This window comes from Ooceraea biroi, chromosome 6 (assembly GCF_003672135.1).
Source record: "Ooceraea biroi isolate clonal line C1 chromosome 6, Obir_v5.4, whole genome shotgun sequence".
Lineage (NCBI taxonomy): Eukaryota > Metazoa > Arthropoda > Insecta > Hymenoptera > Formicidae > Ooceraea > Ooceraea biroi.
The window spans coordinates 2,676,951-2,696,935 of NC_039511.1; the positions used below are offsets into that span (position 1 = coordinate 2,676,951).

General features: G+C 43.6%; 1 protein-coding gene across 4 annotated transcripts in view; it reads left to right on the forward strand.

Annotated features, from left to right (window-relative positions):
* LOC105281846 (mucin-5AC) overlaps positions 1 to 19,985 on the forward strand; it is a 219,653-nt gene that overhangs the window by 49,257 nt on the left and 150,411 nt on the right. The gene's annotated exons all lie outside the window — the stretch shown is intronic.

Below are 19,985 nucleotides of genomic sequence, written 5' to 3' on the forward strand. Positions count from 1 at the left end.
CTCGACCAGAAGGATGGAAGAGAAAAAGGGTAGAGACGCGCGTAACATAGATTTGGATAACGCGTGAGAAGCGGGCGGATCTTGTTCTTCCGCTCGCGCGAGTAATGTACAAGTACGCACGCGCACGTACACGCGCATTTTGGAGAAATACAGATAAATGGTTACACACAAATCGTATTACCTGCGTTTATCAAATACTTTTTTCGGTGCTTCAACTTTAAATCTTTTCGTTGAGATAAGGGATTATATACAGGGTGAGGCACCTAAAACAGGCCACCTGAATATTTCGGCTGTTATTGGTGATAGAAAGAAATGTGTCAGACCAAACTTGCATGGTTTCGAGGGACACATAATTTGTTCTAAATAGGTCTTTATTAGGTGGACGTGTAGAGGTCATATGAAGGTCAACTTCGTTTTTTTAAATGGTATGATATGTTTTTTTACGTACCACCTAGTAGAGCGTTTGAAGATGCGCACATTGATCTACGGGTCAAAATCATTCAAGGTCACTGAAGGCCAACTGCAAAGGAAAATAATTTACTTTATATTGCCTAGAGTTCCCTGCTATTGAAAATACTGTAAACTCAGAAATAACAAAGTTCTAGCCCTTAGAAATTTTTTCTTTTTCCGCGAAGTTCTGAGTTGTTGTTATCATTATTTTTTATACTGCCTAGAGTTCCCTGCTATTGAAAATACCGTAAATTCAGAAATGAAAAAGTTCTAGCCGTTAGAAATTTTTTCTTTTCCGAGAAGTTCTGAGTTGATAATATCATTATTTCTTATATTGCCTAGAGTTCCCTGCTATTGAAAATACTGTAAACTCAGAAATGACAAAGTTCTAGCCCTTAGAAATTTTTTCTTTATCCGCGAAGTTCTGAGTTGTTGTTATCATTATTTTTTATATTGCCTAGAGTTCCCTGCTATTGAAAATACCGTAAATTCAGAAATGAAAAAGTTCTAGCCGTTAGAAATTTTTTCTTTTCCGAGAAGTTCTGAGTTGATAATATCATTATTTCTTATATTGCCTAGAGTTCCCTGCTATTGAAAATACTGTAAACTCAGAAATGACAAAGTTCTAGCCCTTAGAAATTTTTTCTTTATCCGCGAAGTTCTGAGTTGTTGTTATCATTATTTTTTATATTGCCTAGAGTTCCCTGCTATTGAAAATACCGTAAATTCAGAAATGAAAAAGTTTTAGCCCTTAGAAATGTTTTCTTTTCCGAGAAGTTCTGAGTTGTTGATATCATTATTTTTTATATTGCCTAGAGTTCTCTGCTATTGAAAATACCGTAAACTCAGAAATGAAAAAGTTCTAGCACTTAGAAATTTTAGCCTTCAGTGACCTTGAATGATTTTGACCCGTAGATCAATGTGCGCATCTTCAAACGCTCTACTAGATGGTACGTAAATAAACATATCATACCATTTAAAAAAACGAAGTTGACTTCATATGACCTCTACGTGTCCACCTAATAAAAAATTATTTAGAACAAATTATGTGTCCCTCGAAACCATGCAAGTTTGGTCTGACACATTTCTTTCTATCACCAATAACAGCCGAGATATTCAGGTGGCCTGTTTTAGGTGCCTCACCCTGTACATATAGAATAGAGGGAAACTTCCCCGGGTAACGTGTTACTCAGTTGCAACGCGCGGGAAGACCGGGCGGGATTTAATTTTAACTTCACTCTCGATTTCTATTGTACGTGCACACGGCCACGCTATCTCTCGGGGCAGCTATTTAAATCTACAGGCAATTTCATCGTCCTCTCACCGGCTTAAGAGGATTTTATAAGAGGATTTCCCATTCTCCCGAACCTTTTTGCGTTCGCCTTCGCTCTCCTTCTCCCACGTTTCTCTCTCTCTTTCTCTCTCGTTTTCTCGCCGATTGCAACCGGAGGTTTCGTGGATATCAGCCCATCTCGTTTATTAAAGTTCGAGAGGTGCCACTTTCCGCCGGGCGGGGACGGGGGCGGCAGCCCCGGGAGATTGGTTTGATGCTATCTCGCCCCGCTTGCCCGTTAATTTCGAACAATTAATGAGCGGTCCGTCCCGTCGACGATCTTTCGACGAGAGCGGCAGAGAGAGGAAGCGGTTACGAATTGTTCTGCCAAGTGGGCGAGGGTTCGTTAGTTTCGAGTAATTAATCTGGCTTCTAACCGCGGCCGGAAGGGAGCAACCCTGTTCCTCTTGCATCTCTCGGTCCTGTTGCAGTTTGCACTGGCTCTTTCTATGTATCTTCCCGATTACGATCACGATTTTATATTATTGCGGAATTTCCGTTGCTCCAGATTATTACACTTTGCTATTGCTTTATAAGTTTGAGATATCCAATTTCTTAGTTATGATAATAAAATTATTTTTGCTTTTAACTTGGAATGTCCAGCTGTTTGTGATTTATCGATATAATATCACGACGTATAAAATTAATACAAGATAATATATAATATAAAATTATCTAGATTTATTATACACTTTACTTCAAACTTGTACTCTGCGTTGAGAGAATCCCGATTCCGGAACAGAAAACGCTCTTTCCTCTATTATTTGCCTGTCTCGATAAGGAACGGCGCATTTAACGTTGATGAATTGACAGCCGCGTATTAGAGACCAATCTACGAGATAACAATTAGCCTCCTGTATTTTCCTATCGAAGATTCCCCGCGTAATTGCAGTCGTTCCGCAGTAACGAGAGAGAAATTTCTGCTGGCGACAATATGCGCGGGAAAGACCGAATGGCGGAAATGGGACGACCAGAGATCGCACATCGCACCGAGACAGTCCTTTTCTCCAATCTTTCACTTTCAAGATAATTAAATCGCGATGTACTATCGCAAGTACATTCGCGTTGTACTTTTGCTCGAAAGGCGGCGAAAGGAAGATATATCGAAACACTGCGACGTTTCTTTACCTTTCTAACGCTCGAGGCGACAATTTCCTTCAAGTGAAAGTAGATTGTAGAGCATCCTACAATTAAAACCAGAAATAGAATTCTCGAAGCAGGCCTTACAGAAAAAATTTATAAAATATCTCACACGTTTCACTTTAGTCCTGGAATATCATAGTAAATTATTATAAAATAAAATATGCTTGATACGAGAACTTAAAAAAATTAAAGAATAATGTCGCGGTTGACTACGAGTACGTTGCAATTTCCAATGTTAGCCTTTCAAAGATGAAGCCACGCGATAGGATAGATTGAAACGCAGGGTAACACGCATTCTCGATCGCAAACATCCGCGTGTTGGCCGGGTAAGGCTTAAGTTACGAGCAGAAGCGGTACATGCAGCCGCGCGCGATTCCTTTTCCGAAGATCGAGTCGAGCTCGTTGCAGAGATCCTTTTCGCAGCGGCCGGCATTTTTGCGGCAGTTTACAGAGTGCGTCTCTAGTAACACTATACCTATCGCTCGGTCGCTCGGAGGAGCTAGCGTTTCATTCCGGCTCAACGAGTCCGCCAGAAAAATAACTGTGGTCTACGCAATGCGTCGTGCGTGCGCGAGCACGCAGTGATATTCTTATAATTCTTCTGAAGGGGCAATCCCGCCTCTCTAGAAATTGCGCTGCGTTGTGTTAGGCAACGATTGATTCCGCACGACGTTTTTGCATAGCATTTCGTAAACGCGGAAGGCGTGCCGCACGCGTTCAGGAATGCGGCCGTTCCTCGCGAATTTCAATCACACATTTTTATCGCGCGGAAAATTGTGTTCAGCAACTCGATGTTACGGAACCTCAAAAACATCTGCGTCCAACTCGATCTCATTCACATCCTTATTTGACATAATCGTTTGAATTCTCCGTCTCTGGATCCTGCGTTTTATTATCCATATACAGGGTGTACCGGGTTTTAACCGACAAACTGTGGGAGCATATTCTACTAGTGGAAATAAGAAAAAATTCTTATATCGAGTTTGCTTAGAAATGCTTTGTTACAAAGTTATAAACCAATATTGAAAAGAAATATGAGATAAGTAACAACGGAACATAGTGTAGAATTTGGAAGGTCGAAGATGTTTATGTTACGTGTATTCACGTGTATTCATGTTCACTATGTTGAAACGATTCAGTATGATTGTTACTTTCACAACAGTAGCTGTTAGATTTCAATCGTCGTGTCAACTAGCAATTACTATCAGAATGCCAAAAGTGTTTTCAAATGAGGAATACACCGATATTCATTTCGTGTACGGATTCTGTGACGGAAATGCACGAGCTGCCGTACGAGAGTATCAACGTAGATTTCCTAACAGGAGAGTACCAGATAGATTTAAAGCAACGAATTACTAATTCAGTTACTGAGATGCAACAAAATTTTCAGGAATGTCGTACCGTAACAAATTCTGTACTACGTCGATGTCTAGCTTGTATCGATGTGCAAGGACAACATTTTGAAATGCGTCACTAAATCATTGCGTAGATAATTTTTATTTTTGTGAAAAAATCCGTTGTTACTTATCTCATATTTCTTTTCAATATTGGTTTATAACTTTGCAATAAAGCATTTCTAAGCAAACTCGATATAAGAATTTTTTCTTATTTCCACTAGTAGAATATGCTCCCGCAGTTTGTCGGTTAAAACCCGGGACACCCTGTATAATTATTCTAGTATTTTCTTTTACTTGTTTCAATTTTAATTAAAATTGCAGTCTTCCATAAATTTCTAAAATGGAAATTTAATTTACTTTTTAATTCTATAAGAAGAAAACGCATTTATCACGGTTCTACTTGTACCACAAAATGATTGTTTTCTCGAAACAAGTAGCGTTGCGCGTTAGGTTTTGGAAAATAGGTTGGCCGACAAGAGTTAGGGCAACGCGCGGAGATGCGGTTGCAATAAATCGCGATGTAATTACACGCGAGTCCGCGTTAATCAGGCGAGCAAGTATCGAGCGCACAGCGAGCGCGGGCGCGCGCACGCGGATTCCTGACGTGCGTTTCCTTTCCAGCCGCTGCACTCGAGGTCTTATCGAGTTGCGCGGTGGCAGTACGAACGTCTCTCTTTAGCGTCCATTAATTGGAAACGCCACACTATTTCACGATGGCGATGGTAAACGGGTTAATTCTAATGCACGCCTACGGTCGGTAACGCCGGCACGAAGAAGCTGGAGTTCATTTAAGCGATAATGATCGCCACGCGGGAGCTACAAACGAATGCATAATCCGCCCGATCCTAGTGCACGTTCATTGCTCGATCGCCGCCGAATAAGATTTTCGCGGAAAAATACGTGATATATGCTCGATTCGCGCGGATCCATACTTTCCCTCGCGCGATCTTCACGAGATTTATTTACCTCACGTTCCATCGGACAAATATCCACACTGTAATACCAAATTCTAAATACATTGCAAACTTAACCCGAGTCGAAATTTTAGTTCTACATTGAACCTCGAATTCTTCATCCGAGGCGTTATTCAGCGTCTATTTAGCTACTACTTTAACACCAAAATATGTCCGAAATTTCCTTTTTTGCCGCTAGAGCGTCAAAGCAGGTTACGATCAAGATTATAGCCGAATGTTGCAGGGTCAAAATAGCATCTTAACATCTGTTTGTAGGAGTTTGTTTCAATATAAGAGTTCTAGGTTCTATTTTCCTAAAAGTAGGTTCGTACAAACCGCTAAAAGCATTAAAGTAGGCGCAAAATTTCGACTCGGGAAACTGTGTAATATACACAGCGGTAAGGTATTTAATATTTAATATGAATTTTCGATGTGTATAATATATTAAAACTTTATTATCCATAGAATATACAGAAATGTCGCAAAAGAAACTGACAAAATAAAACAATTTATTAAAATACAATATCGTATAAACTAGAACTCGAAAATAGAGAAATCAATAAAGCAGCTCGAGAGGTGCAGGAGGAGGCTAATCAAAGCTTAATAAATAGCGTGCCAGGCCACTCTAACTCAGAATATTGTCGGTGCTCGACATCTGACAGGATGCTCCGCGAAGCTCGGCGGATCCGTTCGTTCCGCTTTACTGGATCCCGCACACCCGCGGTGCGCATATACACGCTCGCGTGTGTTCCCGTCGTTCCGGTGCAGCTTCTCGCGCACGGAGGCTTTGAGGAATCGCTGTCACAACGCGGGGGAAAACACAGACCGACTGTGGCGGTCGCCATCGGCAATCTAATCCAGCGCATTCCAGTCATCGCGAGGCGTTCGAGAACGCGAACTAGTCTTCAGCAGTCTTAGCCGCCGCCGCCACCTCCAAGGCACACCCCGCTCGTAACATGCAGATGAGAGTATAAATATGAAACATGAGATCACCTACGGACGATCGCGCTGCAACGCGTCGGTGCACCGCGGATGCAACCGCGGAGCAGAGGCGGCGGAGGAGCGTGGATGAAACGAGGCGGCAAGGCCTCGCGAAATGTCGGGATGAGAATTGCAGGGAGGAAACGCGGCGGTCGGGTCGAACCAGGCAGGCGAGCGTCTTTCGCGGTTGCACAGGAAGTGGACGTCAAATTGCACGACTGCATCAGATCAGCCTGCGGCGTCAGCTCGGGTAACGAAGGGTCTCCTGGTATCACGTCGTACCACGTAGTCTACTTCTAGCCACATCCTCCTTCGCGCGTCCCGCGGGACGCGACGCTTACACCCGCTCGATCGAGATAAGGATGCCGCATGATTATTATTGTATATCGGGTATTATATCGCGACGATGCTATGCGGCGGCGCCTTTGGAGCTCGGCGCGACCTACGGCGGAAAATTGACGGAGTGATTCATCGATACGAATGCACGCGAGATCGTGCTCTCTGAGAAATTCCTGGTGCAAATATATTTTTTCTATGTAAAGTTTATAGGATCTGAAATGTTAACTTTGATATTTAGGAGAATACTTAGCAAAAACTACAGCTTATCAGACGATTCTTAGTCGTGTATTAATTGAAGCCGAAGAAAACGCACATGTAGCTCGATGTTAATTAAGCGGAATCAGATTTGATTGAAGTCGCACCGTTATATCATTTATATCTTTCGTATCATGAAAGGGACAATTTCCACTATTGCCGCCTACGCGTGAACGGTCCTCACCGATTGTTTCACCGCGCCTCCTTCGACCACGCTTCGACACGCCTCGACACGATGCGCGTGCATTGACCTCGGTACCGTAAAAGCGTAGGGCACGATCTGATGGTCCTCCGGCGACGGCGGATTAACGAGAGAGCCCTAGATTGTAAAGCATAGGTGGTCTCTCTCGTAAGTGCGCTTTGTCGTCCCGGCAGATAAGCGCGGTATAGGTATTACACGCTGTAAGACGCCGCGCGTGCATCGACACGTCCGCTGCATCGCTGCTGGATTGCTCGCGATACTGCGTATAAATTTCCTAGTTGCCACTAACTTTTCTTTTATATATGTTAAATGTAGCGTGTGTGATTTTTATGTGACTTCTGATATTATAACGTGCTTATCTAATAATTTTATAATATTATATCATAAAACTATGTGATGTCTACGGTACTACATAATTAGTATCTCTGTCTTGTTCACTGTGTTGGTGAGTTGGCTGCTAAAATAATGATAAGTCAATAAATGTTGCATTATGCAACGATTATTTATCATCGTTGTTGCGTAGACGGCGATCATTGCGATCTGCAATGATTTCGTTCGTTAGTTTTTGAGCAACGTATTGCCATCGCACTGCAGCGGATACTTTTACTCGGCGGTACTTTGTTACGCGAGCGCTCCGTAACTAGCTACGCTAAATATTGTTTTCAGCGGCGAATTGCATCCGGTACACGAGGCAATCATCGTTTAGACGACAGCGTTTTAGACGTCCAGTGCAAAGGCATTGTCCTCCACAAAATTTGTAACGCGTAAATGTTATCCTTATAATATTCTTTATATTAGTTTTGAATAATAATTAATCAGAAGTTTATCTAACTTTAATAGATTAAAGTAGAAGTAAACTGAATTTTATAAACTGCTTAATAAGAAAATATCAAAGTATACATATTCACATACTTTCTACTGATGCATCCGTTTCGATTGAACATGATTGCGATGTGATCTGCTTTCGATAATCATTAAAAATAATTACCGGCCTTCCAAGGTAAAGGCTGGTTTCGCTCGTACACTTGCAATGATTAGAAACTGTAACATTGTTTTCACTTGGCGTCAAGGTTAATTAAACTCCCGCGTTCTATCGGTTACGATTCATTTCTTCGGTATGAAAATCAAGTAGCGTGACACGCGGACGATTCTGCGAAAGTGCACTCGGTGATGGCAATTTGGGGACCATAAACCCGGTTAATCTTCCGAAATTCTATTATCTGTTTTCTCTCTCCGTGACTCTGCTTTGTTTTCTCCTCAGTCCGCAGTAATGATCGGTTGTTAAGTAGGAGAACCAGTCGCGGAAACGAGATAAATATCTGCGAGTGCTCATTCCCGAATGCAAATTAGAATTGATTACTCTCCCTGCAAGGTGGCTTCACTTTCGTTTCACTTCAACCTTTTTAATTCGTTCTGTAAAACTATTAAAAGGTCATTAACATGTCTGGTGAAAGCAGAATGCAAACTCATTGATCGCTCCTTCTTGGAATTCTTTCGGGATTCTTATGACGAAATGATTTCCGTTGTTAAGAGTGAGTCACAATTTACACTTTCGTTTCACATTCCACAGATGTGCAAGATTAAACAAACGTAACTTTTAGACTCTAAATCCATTCAGATTAATTCACAAAATGTATAAATAGTTTTTCCTTACTCCTCTCGTATAATCAGAATCTCTCATGGAGATTAAACAAATTTCAATCATTTAGAAATTTCCAGAGCTTTAAAGATTTAATAATATCTGAATCCAAACACAATTTTTTAACTAAAGCATTATATAAGTTTTTAATTTTATATGAATTTACTCTATATGATGAATTCTTTGTTGCACTTGCGTACACTTGCACTCATATATCGCGGATAAAAATGAAGCCTATTTATATTAGAAAATCTGTGAAAAAATGCATGAGTTATTACTGTATTCATAATTCTTTCGCAACGTGCGGATGCGAAAGGCGTAAATTTAACAAGCGATGTTTCGCCGACGTTCTCTCCGTCCGAAGAATCCGAGGTATCTCTCTTGCGGAGAATTATCTTCGTATTATCCAAAATTGATTAAAGTTTCGAGCGGGCCGAATGATCAGCCGTACCCTAGCAGACGACGATCTTTTTCTCGGCTGCGTCGACGCCGCGGGAATACAAGCGTGCACTTTCGCGCACAAGTCGCCGCGGTCTTATGAATATAATGTCGTCATGATTCCACGCTCGATTGTGAAACCGCCTGCGGTGCAATGCTGCACGTACTAAACAATGGCCGCCGCCGCCGCCGTTCTTGGCTATCACTCGCGCGTGCCGCAGGAAGAAATCCGTGTACCTGCCTCGAGAAACGTCCGATCGAGAAACGTCCAGTCGGATCCTTTACGGTTCAACGAGGTCGTTAAGGGGGGAGCCTGCTTTAGAACGTTGAAAATAAGGTATAATTTTACGAATTTTTTTTGGAGAAACTATACAGCGGATCATTATAAAACTTTTATGCATTTATTAGTACATGTTTAAAGATAAAAAAATTATTTTTTTATTTGAATATATCGTCTGTAGAGGTCGTCCTGGAGGCATCTTAATGCAGCCGGCATTGTAAATTGGTGAGCATTCCCCTGCCTCCAAATTTCATCCAAACTGAAAAATTGAAATATTTTCTCGTTATTTATGAATTCCCATCGTCGATGAACCTTTAATATTCATAAAAACATTAAGTTAAACAATTATTTTTGCATGAAAAAGTTCAACAACTTTGCCTAAAAATCGTACTTTTGTGTTCTAAGCTCCACCATTTTGGCACTTTTCAACTTTTTTCTTCTCTCTTTGGTTCATCGACGATGGGAATTCATAAATAACGAGAAGATATTTCAATTTTTCAGTTTAGACGAAATTTGGAGGCAGGAGAATGCTCACCAATTTGCAATGCCGGCGACGCGGCTGCACTAAGATTTCTCCAGGACGACCTCTACAAGCGATATATTCAAATCAAAAAATAATTTTTTTTATCTTTAAACATGTACCAATAAATGCATAAAAGTTTTATAATGATCCGCTGTATAGTTTCTCCAAAAACAATTCGTAAAATATACCTTATTTTCAGCGTTCTAAAGCAGGCTCCCCCCTTAAACCGATCGGGCTGCGCCGATTTTTTTCTTACGGCCGTTCCAGCCGCTATCGCGATGCTAATAAGCCGCGACACACGCGCTATGAGAGAAAGCCGTGACAGGACTATGACGTTGCCGATAGTTTCCATGGAAATCTATCGTGTCGAGATTTCATATGCGGGACGTTTGTACCTTCGAAACATTTTTGAGTGGATCTTCAGATCTGTCTGGCATTGCAAGACTTGAGATAGTGCTTTCAAGTTGCAATTCCCGGTTCTCTAGTTGTTCAATTCCATTGCTTCCTAATAGTGACAGTAAATTTAACTTTTATTCAATAATTTAATATTCTGTATCAAGAACTTTTTTATGGATACGAAGCTTTTATGAAAATTTCTTTCTCTCTTTTCTTATCAATGACTTCTACAGGCGGGTATTCCAGATCCGAGCGTTGACTTGTTCGAGACCGGGCCGACGCGCCTGTAAGCAACGTTGCTTTTGTGCAACATGACACGCGTTGCGCTTGCAAAGTATTGCGAATCCGACATCTGGTAACGTGGCCGGGCACAATGGCAGGAAGGCGGCTGAGAGAGCATTTTGCGGCTGTACTATGCTGTGCTGTGTCGGATAGAAGGAGGAGACCGACGAGGACGAGCTGGAGGAGGAGGAGGCAGGCGAGGCGAGCGCGAGACCATCTCTTCGGCTATCGGACGAGGAGCTGCCCTCGTCCTACTCCTCCTACGATAAATCCCGCGAATGCACCACGGCGGTTTGATGCGGTGCGTCCGTGCCGCACGACGCGGTTGGGCTCTGTTATTTGTCTACAGGCTACAGAATCGCGCACCATAAAATTATCGGCGAACAGGGCGTGCGTGCGTGCACGCTGCGCCGGGACGTGGAACGTGACCGTGAACGGCAGGAATCGACGCCAACAACGAGGTGCCTTTCTTGCACGCGCGATCGGATCACTCGTTGACTTCTGCGCACCGTGGAAATAATTAAACCCGTGAGTGGCACAAAAAGCTCGCGGCGCGTCGTTATACCGCTTGAGAAATTCATGGGGAAAGACGCGGTAGATGTGAAAAAGTCTCCTTTCTCCGCAGAGTTTTGCAAGAGAATTGTTAATCGTAATTTTAAGTCTGCTTAAGTCGAATTTTATTTAATTATAATTTTTACATCAAGTATCGATAGTACCAACTTATAAACTCGAGTCAGAGACGATGTAGCTATCCCAGCGTCCACACCACCGCGGCCTTCACGGTTATAAATGTTAATTATTCCGGGTAAATGACCCCGTGTCGCATCGAGAATCTAGCCAAGCTCATTGATAGTCGAACTACGCTCCCAAGTGACAGTGACGCGCGCTTGACGGTGCGTTGGGACTTTCACGGACGTAGCACTTACCGCTAACGAGTAAGGAGAAAAGTGGCGGCCGACGTCAGGACTCTTTTTTCTGAATTGGAGTCGATTAGGTAACGCATCGTAAAATCTCCGACGTACGAGTCGTATGGATGTCCGCGTGGATGATAGTTAACGTGTTCCTCTTATCGCAGTGATGACAGGGATACCGTTATACGCGACGAGATTCGTCAGTCCGGTGCGATTTCCGGGAATATCGAGGGAATATGTTCAATATTTATTTATTCATTAATATTCACGCGTCGATATTCCTCGCCGCGGACTGCGCGGATTATCGCAAATGAAAATACGTTTTCTCTTCGAAGTATGTGGCACGAGGACGTTCTTTATGACTGCCTCTTGTCACCAGCGTGCGGCGCGGCGCATTACGATGTGTGTCGTGGCAGCGGGTTAAATACGTGTACGTACGCCTCGTGTGTTACTTCAAGAAATCCTGAGTCATTTCATTAAACTGCCTCGTCGATCTAAATTGGTGGGCACAGATTTTCTAGTTGTCACTTGTATTTTTAGCTGATCCACTAATGCCGAGATATGTAGACCAAAATAACTTTTAACGGAGACTAAACTGGGAAAAGAATATTTTCTGTGTAAATAATGCTGTACGATATAAAAACAATTTTCCGTATAATATCCAGATAAACAACCATGACATCACGACATGCCGATCGTGATTATGCGATAAATTCCAGTGCAATTTGTAGACCATGTGACGTGATTTTGCTAATGTCCTCCTTTCTCTTCTCCTAAAAGAGTTACTCGCAGCTGATGCGTGAAACTCCGTCATCGAGTATCGGCCGCTTTTTAGCTGTCATCGCGCGCATTACGCGCGAGTAACGTCCCATATTGAATAATGCAACGCGGACGTCGCGCGCACTCATACGCCGTCGAGGCGGATGTGCTTATCGGTGTCCCCGTAACAACAGGCATATTCGTGCGGTTTACCCGGCCTCATTTTTCTTTTATTTTTTTATATTTCTTTCCTGGATACGAGAACAATGCGCGCACGGAATCGCCGAGATGCGCGGTATAAATTCTCGGCGGATTTCGCGGCCTCCGTCAGGTCGCTCGGAAAGAGGAGGCGATCCGCGACGCTGTGCTCAGCCTACTTTCATAAGCAGAAAGCGCATCGTGGCACGTGCATCTGCGGGTTCGTCGTGGGGTCGTTTCGGGGATCACGAAGTCCGTGTACGCTAATTGATCGGGTCGAGAAGCAACCTGGCCCCGCCGGAATGCCCTTAGGGCCGCTTCGGGATGGATAATGAAGACGCGCCAGCACGACCGTTCCTAGAAGCACAGCGATGCACCCGTCTGTCTTCCATCCATGTCTTTCTGCCCTTTTCTTTTCTCCCCCGTTGTTCCTGTGCATTGAAGATCTCGACGTATTTGGCTCCATCACGGACTACCATTCGCACGGCGCTTTCTCGATGCTATTCGCGGGTGTCTATAAATTTGGTTGGTAATTATTTAGTTTAACGGAGCAACCTCGGATGACCTTGAGCTTGACATATATTATAGAGGTCACCCTCCTGAGTGACCTTCAAAAGATTTTAGCCGTCGCTCATTGTTTATTAAAACGTTATTAACAAAAGGAGTTTAATGATTTTGCACGAATTTGCAACTGTCCACGCGAAGCAAGGACTGGAGTTTGACATATAGTACAAAAGTCACCTTCCCGAATAACCCGCACTAGGTTTCACCCGTCACTCGTTGTTTGTTAAAAAGTTATTAACAAAAAAGTTTAATGAATAGAGCATAATTTTACGATATCATATACGTTTACGAAAGAGTATATTTGATGGAATTTTACCTTTAAATCAGAAATAGGGTTGGGTTAGGTTATATTTTCCGAAACTGGAGCCCCGGACACATAGGCTCGTTTTCAGCCCGCTTCGCGGGAGGGCGGGGGGGGAGGGGCGTTGCCCCTCCCCCCCGCCGGAGCCGGTGTTACAGATTTCACCGTACAGATTTTGATCACCTGGTACACGGCACGGATTCTGGCGGGGGGGAGGGGCGAAGCCCCTTCCCCCCGCCCTCCCGCGAAGCGGGCTGAAAAACGAGCGTATATGTGTCCGGGGCTCCAGTTTCGGAAAATATAACCTAACCTAACCTAACCTAACCTAACCAGGTTAGATTAGATTAGGTTAGGTTAAATCACTTTCCTTCCTTCGTTCATATTCGTCGTTCATGTCTTTCAATATTCAAAATAACTACTATATTTCCGAAACTTCTTTTGTTAATAACTTTTTAATAAACAATGAGCGACGGCTAAAACCTTTTGAAGGTCATTCAGGAGGGTGACCGTGACAACATATGTCAAGGTCAAAGTCATTCGAGGTTGCTCCGTTAATCTAAATAATTACCATTTGGTTAATAGAGCGGCATCACATCTGCTCGCCCTGAGCAAGAATTGCAAAGGCGAGCGAACGGGCGAGCGAGTGCGCGCGGGATGATCTATAGTTATGGGGGAATAACCGCGTTCCCCTTAGAACTCTCGCCTTGGATTCGATCCGCGTCGATTCACGATTTCGCACCGCGAAATTATTTCGACGCTACTGGCGCTCCTTGTCTCGTTCTCCGATCACTTTCGCGGTCGCTGAGTATTCCAGGTAGCCGAATGAGAGAACGAGAGATTCGCGTACCACAGGAAGATGCAACAACGCTTTGCATTTTTATTATGTACATGCGTTCCTCGATTTGTGCGATGTCTCCCCTTTCAGTTATACGACCGAAAACCTGTCGTGCGAACGCGCGGGACTTGTGAATTTCTGGCAATGTGTAAAAACTCGTGAAATGAATATGAAGTTGTCCGGGGAGCGGGGAGGTGAGAAACGGGAGGTGAGGGTGCAGGGCGTCCCTTAAAAAAATTCGGTGTGATAAATCACGCGGTTGAAATGAAAGATGCGAGAGAGGTCTTCGGCGCGCGGCCCGCCACGTCTTCATCGGCCTCGTTTGCGCAGCTTGTGTTCCTCTCATAATTCTCTCGGTGGCCGGTTAGTCGCGATCGTAGTCGTGCCCTTCGAAGAGGGACCGATTCCGTGAAAAGGCAGTTATAAAACCACGGCTCCTTATAGGGTGAGGTACGAAGAAAAAATCGTGCGAGGTCGTAACACGTCGGGATTTATCTCGCGAACGGAACATTAACGTCCGTATCTAGATAAAGTATGCCGAAAAAAGGCCGTGGACAACAACGGAGCGCTAGAACGTTGCTGATATACGGAGTGTGCGAAAAACAAGCATCTCTTTTCACGTAACACGACTTGCCACGGCGATTTGCGGACGGGTTCTTCGTTGGCGAACGTTGCCTCGTTTTCGCTCGTCCTTCACTTGCGTTTAAACTTTGTACTCGAGGATTATTAATTCTATTGGGTTGGCCAAAAAGTAATTGCGTTTTTTTCCAATAGATGGACATACATGTCTTGAAATGTAACTAACTTCATTCTAAACCGCAAATTCATTATGTAGGTTAACAACTCACAGTTCAAGCTTGTTTTACAAAAAGAAAGTACACGATTTCGTTAACAATTGTTTCTTTGCCGTCCATTTCAAAATGGAAAATCAAAAGGAACATTTTCCTCATATTTTGTTTTATTACTTCCGAAAAGGGAAAAACGCTGTGCAAGCTCATAAAAAGTTATCTGATGTATATGGCGAAGATGCTTTAAACTGCGGCAGTCAAAATTGGTTTACTAAATTTCGATCTGAAGATTTTAATGTGAAAGATGCACCACGCTCAGGAAGGCCAATCGAAATTGATGATGACAAAATAAAGGCACTGATCGATCCCAATCGGCGTTTAACGACACGAGAGATTGCTGAGAATCTTAACATATCGAAATCGAGTGTTGAGAACCATTTAAAACGACTTGGATACATTTGTAAGCTCGATATTTGGGTACCACATGAGCTGAAAGAAATTCATCTCACTAAGCGCATTGACATCTGCGATTGTCTTTTGAAACGTGAGGAAAATGATCGATTTTTGAAACGTATGATAACAGGCGACGAAAAGTGGATCGTCTACAACAACGTCAAACGAAAAAGATCGTGGAGCAAGCGTGATGAACCTGCTGAAAGCACTTGAAAAGCAGATATTCACCAAAGAAAGATTATGCTGTCAGTCTGGTGGGACTTTAAAGGTATTGTGTATTTTGAGCTGCTTGCAAGGAATCAAACCATTAATTCAGACGTATACTGTCGTCAACTGGATAAATTAAATGATGCCATCAAACAGAAATGTCGAGAATTGGTGAATCGCAAAGGTGTTGTGTTTCACCATGATAACGCTAGACCACGTACAAGTTTGGTCACTCGTGAAAAATTGTTGCAGCTTGGATGGGATGTGTTACCATGATGTTACCACATCCACCATATTCGCCAGACCTGGCACCATCAGATTACCATTTGTTTCGTTCTTTGCAAAACGTCTTGAATGGTAAAACCTTTACTGCTGATGAGGATATCAAATCGTTGTTGGAATTGTTTTTTGCTGAAAAAGATAAGAACTTTTTTGAGCGCGGAATCATGAAGTTGCCTGAAAAATGGCAAAAGATAATCAAACAAAATGGACAATATATTGTTTAATAAAGTTTTTGTTTCCCATGAAAAATTCGCCTTTTATTTATATAAAAAAAACGCAATTACTTTTTGGCCAACCCAATATTTGACGTCCGGTAATCGTTGAATTATTGTATTTGATGTCTAAAGAGGACCACGACGAATCGCAGCGAATAAAAACGGACCTTCTATCACGCGAGCATCAATTTAATTTTTAAAGAGAATAAACGTAAGCTCCCCTCAATGCCTTCCTCGCAGACGGGCGCGTTATCCTACATCATAGCAATCTTTCACTCGATGAATAAGCGTGTACTAAGCACAACAGGGCCGTTTCTAACAAGCCACGTTGTATCTATCATCGCACCTGTCGTCCGCGCATTACAAGCTTCCATTTAGAGGCTGATCGCGGGTCGAAAAGACGAACGGTCTTCGTTCTCGCCATGGAATCGATTACTTCGACCCGCATACGATCCTTTTACAAATGACTTACACAATGGGCGTATTTCGAGCTCGCGTTGCTCTTCACTGGGCGAGCCACTTTAAACGTCGCTTAGGCGTCAGCATGCGATGAACAAACGTCGGTGCTTCGTCACGGACGGACGAAACGCGACGAGGACTTTTCTCGTTTTAACGTTAATGCGCCTGAGGATACGAGCGAGTTGATGCAACGATAATTCGGACGTGATAATTCGTGTGACCTTCCTCCAATCGTCTACGGAGAACGCGCGAGAAGGCGTTGCGTAAGGTACGCGTTGTACAAAAATGGAAAAACGTAGAGAGAACATCAACCTCCTTGCTTTAGAGAGCAAATACGCCCGAAGAGTCTCCAGCTCGTCCAAACACGAGATTGCTGAAAGAGATCTTTATTTAGGTTCCTTTTCCAAATATGTCTAGTGTATACCGGTATGTGTGCACAGTACCGGCTATTAATTTGCGTGTATTTAGATAAGGCAAGACAGATTTTCTGGGAGGGTTTTTCTTTTCAATTAGAGACGAATATTGTGATGTCTCAGGGGAATTATTCGACATGTATGACTAATTTTGTACTGTGTGCGTATAAGCAAGGACATATGGAAGCGCGAGTGAGATTTATTTTGCTCACGTACTTCCTTGGTCTTCGACCGAATCGTTTTGGCTTGACGCACTTTGAGCGTCCGCTTACTGTCGGATTAATCAGCATTGTTTCTTATTTGCGCTCTTACCGCTTCGTAGAAGCATTAGCCTTATGTAAGGAAATCTCTAAGTAATGTCGCGCGCATGCAATGTTTGACAAGCAAATTTTAACTTTCTTTTAGCTAATCCATCTTCGTCAAACGTTATAATACGTTTGAATAATTACGACGAGTAGTTATGCAAATTAATTTAAAAATACACGAAGTATTCCTATTGATCAATTTCAGGAATCCTATCATATTCTATCAATTCTGGTATTGCTTCGATAATAAGGCCAGCTGAATAAAACAGTTTTATTCGAAATGTCGGTCATTCGGTCCAATTTTCCTTTCCTTCGTCACGGTATCCGCATTGTCTCGCTTTCGCTTCACTTTCATCTTCCAAAACGCCAGAGCGAGATCGTTCTGACCATATTCTGCGCGATCGCAAATTAGGCGCTTTATCTCCAGTTTGATCTCTTAACTGTAACTTTGTCCAAAAGACGCACGTGGAGTCATGAATCCTTTCACCCTCGTTCTCCTCGTTCAGTATGTTAAACACATCCGTGTCGAGTATTCCGTACAATAATACACACGATACACCGTAAGCAAGCTGCAAAACTGTCGCGAGAGAGAGTCGGCTCGTTATCGGCGCTCCGCATTTCGCCTTTCCCGGCGCGTTCAAGAGGAAGGACCACGGCGCGGTTCTGGCGGAAGGATCCGCGGAAGGGCGAAACGGGTTTCTGGGACCGGGTTACCCACATCGGGATTCGAGGCAGCCTACTTATTCCGACTGCATGTCCCGTGGCAGTGCGTTGCTCTCCGTGGCTCAACCACGGCGACGCCATGGCTGCTCGCCCGCTCGTCGGCCGCCCACAAGGCACGCAAATGAAGATATTCCCCGTGTTTACACGCGGCGGTCCGCCCGGCGGAGGCCAACGTCTCGCAAGTGTGTCGCCGGCTTTACGACGAAGCCGGCGAGCTGAAAAACGGTCGGCTTATCCTCTCGGCCTTGCGCCTCGCCATCCTGCTGCCTCCGGGAGTTCGTCAACCCGTCGCTCTCGTCCTCTCCCCGCCTCGTCCTCGACGGGGTCTCGTCACCCGTTGCATCCTCGTATTGCGCCTGTATCGGCTTTTCATCGTCGTCACGTCACGAAGTCGCGAGAACCCGCCTCGAAGGATGAAACGCCAGAGGAGATCGCGTGCATCGTCGGAGTTTTGATAAAAGTCCTCGATACGTCGCGCCGCTACGTGTCTAGGGTTTAATGAGCGAGGGAAGACGAGGATGCGAGCCGCGGTACGTCATCCTGCCGCGCACGATCCGCACGATCTGGACTGACGCGCTGGACGAAGGATGGGCGGTAGAATTTTTGCGACCTGCGACGGAGTTCCTGTAATTATCGCCGTCATTATTGGTTTTTAGACCTAGGATTACTCACCCCAAACGTGAAAGTTCTGTAACGTAATGATTTTTCTGCCAAACACACTATTTATGAGCTTGACCGTTGAATTTGATCGGTAACGGGTTAATTGGAAGTTTCACTGCTCTCATTCTGTCCGGTTTAGATCGCCTCAAGATTGACTTAATGAAACTATGTCACGAACGCGCTTGACTCGCACCGCGGAATGGGAGCGTGCGTGGTGCGTAGCACCGATTTCGTCGTTAGCGTATCTACGCACTCGTGTTCTGGTAGATTATAATAAATCGGCCACATCAGAGAACTGCCAAGATTGTTTTGCAGTCCGAGAGCTCACAAGCGGACTTGGCCTCCTCCCGAAGGGCAAAACTTCGCGGCTAATAGCTTCTCGTCGCAACAACGGGATAAAAACATGAAATCAAGACGTTGTCGCCGGTATTATTAAACGTGTTAGCTGTGCAGAGTCGCATGGCGTAACTAATTGCCGTGGAATAACTTAAGGGGGTATTCTAGTGTAAAAGCGGAATTTGTATGCTATTTTGGTGAATTTTTTTGGAAAAAAGTATAAGGTTTTTTGAGGCAGGGTTTTCCCTGCTTATTCATACATATTTGGTGTATGTTTCCAAATTTTTGTATTAGACAATAACTATAAATAAGCGCTGCACATGATATTAAATAAGAACATGAAAAAAAAAGTTGGTCCATGGTTCCCATGATTTCAGCTGTTCTGCTCATCTGAAACAAAAAAACCAAAGAGATTCTTAATTAGTATGAGTGTGGCTATAGCAGGTACCAGAATGAAAAAAAAATGTTGAAAATTTAAAACATGACTTCATTGAGAAAATTAAGTTTCGATTTGTGCCATTTTTTTCACCATTGAAGGGCTGTAGAAATTCCAAAAAACAATATTTCGACTTGATTGTGGTAGGGGCTATAGCCACACATATACTGAAGATGTGTGCAAAAGCCTGAGTCAATTGATTAACTGGTTTTTGAGATATCATGGAAACCAATTTGAAAAACATGGTCTCGAGAAAAACACGTTTAAAGATTTTCATACTGATTACATAGAGATAATGTTACTTACGATCAATCGGCTAGTCCAGGGCCATACAGGGGACATTCCTCTTGTTCGTAGAAGTCCTGCAGAGCTGATCTGTCTTCCCTGCGATTCATTCTCTGATCTCGAGAGAAGTTAGTGGAGCGCCGCTCCGAGCGGGTGATACGAGCTTCGTTCCGGGAGTTTGCGTACATCACCGCTTGCTGACCAATACTAACTCCCATCACGGTCATAAGTTTGAAAATTGGCA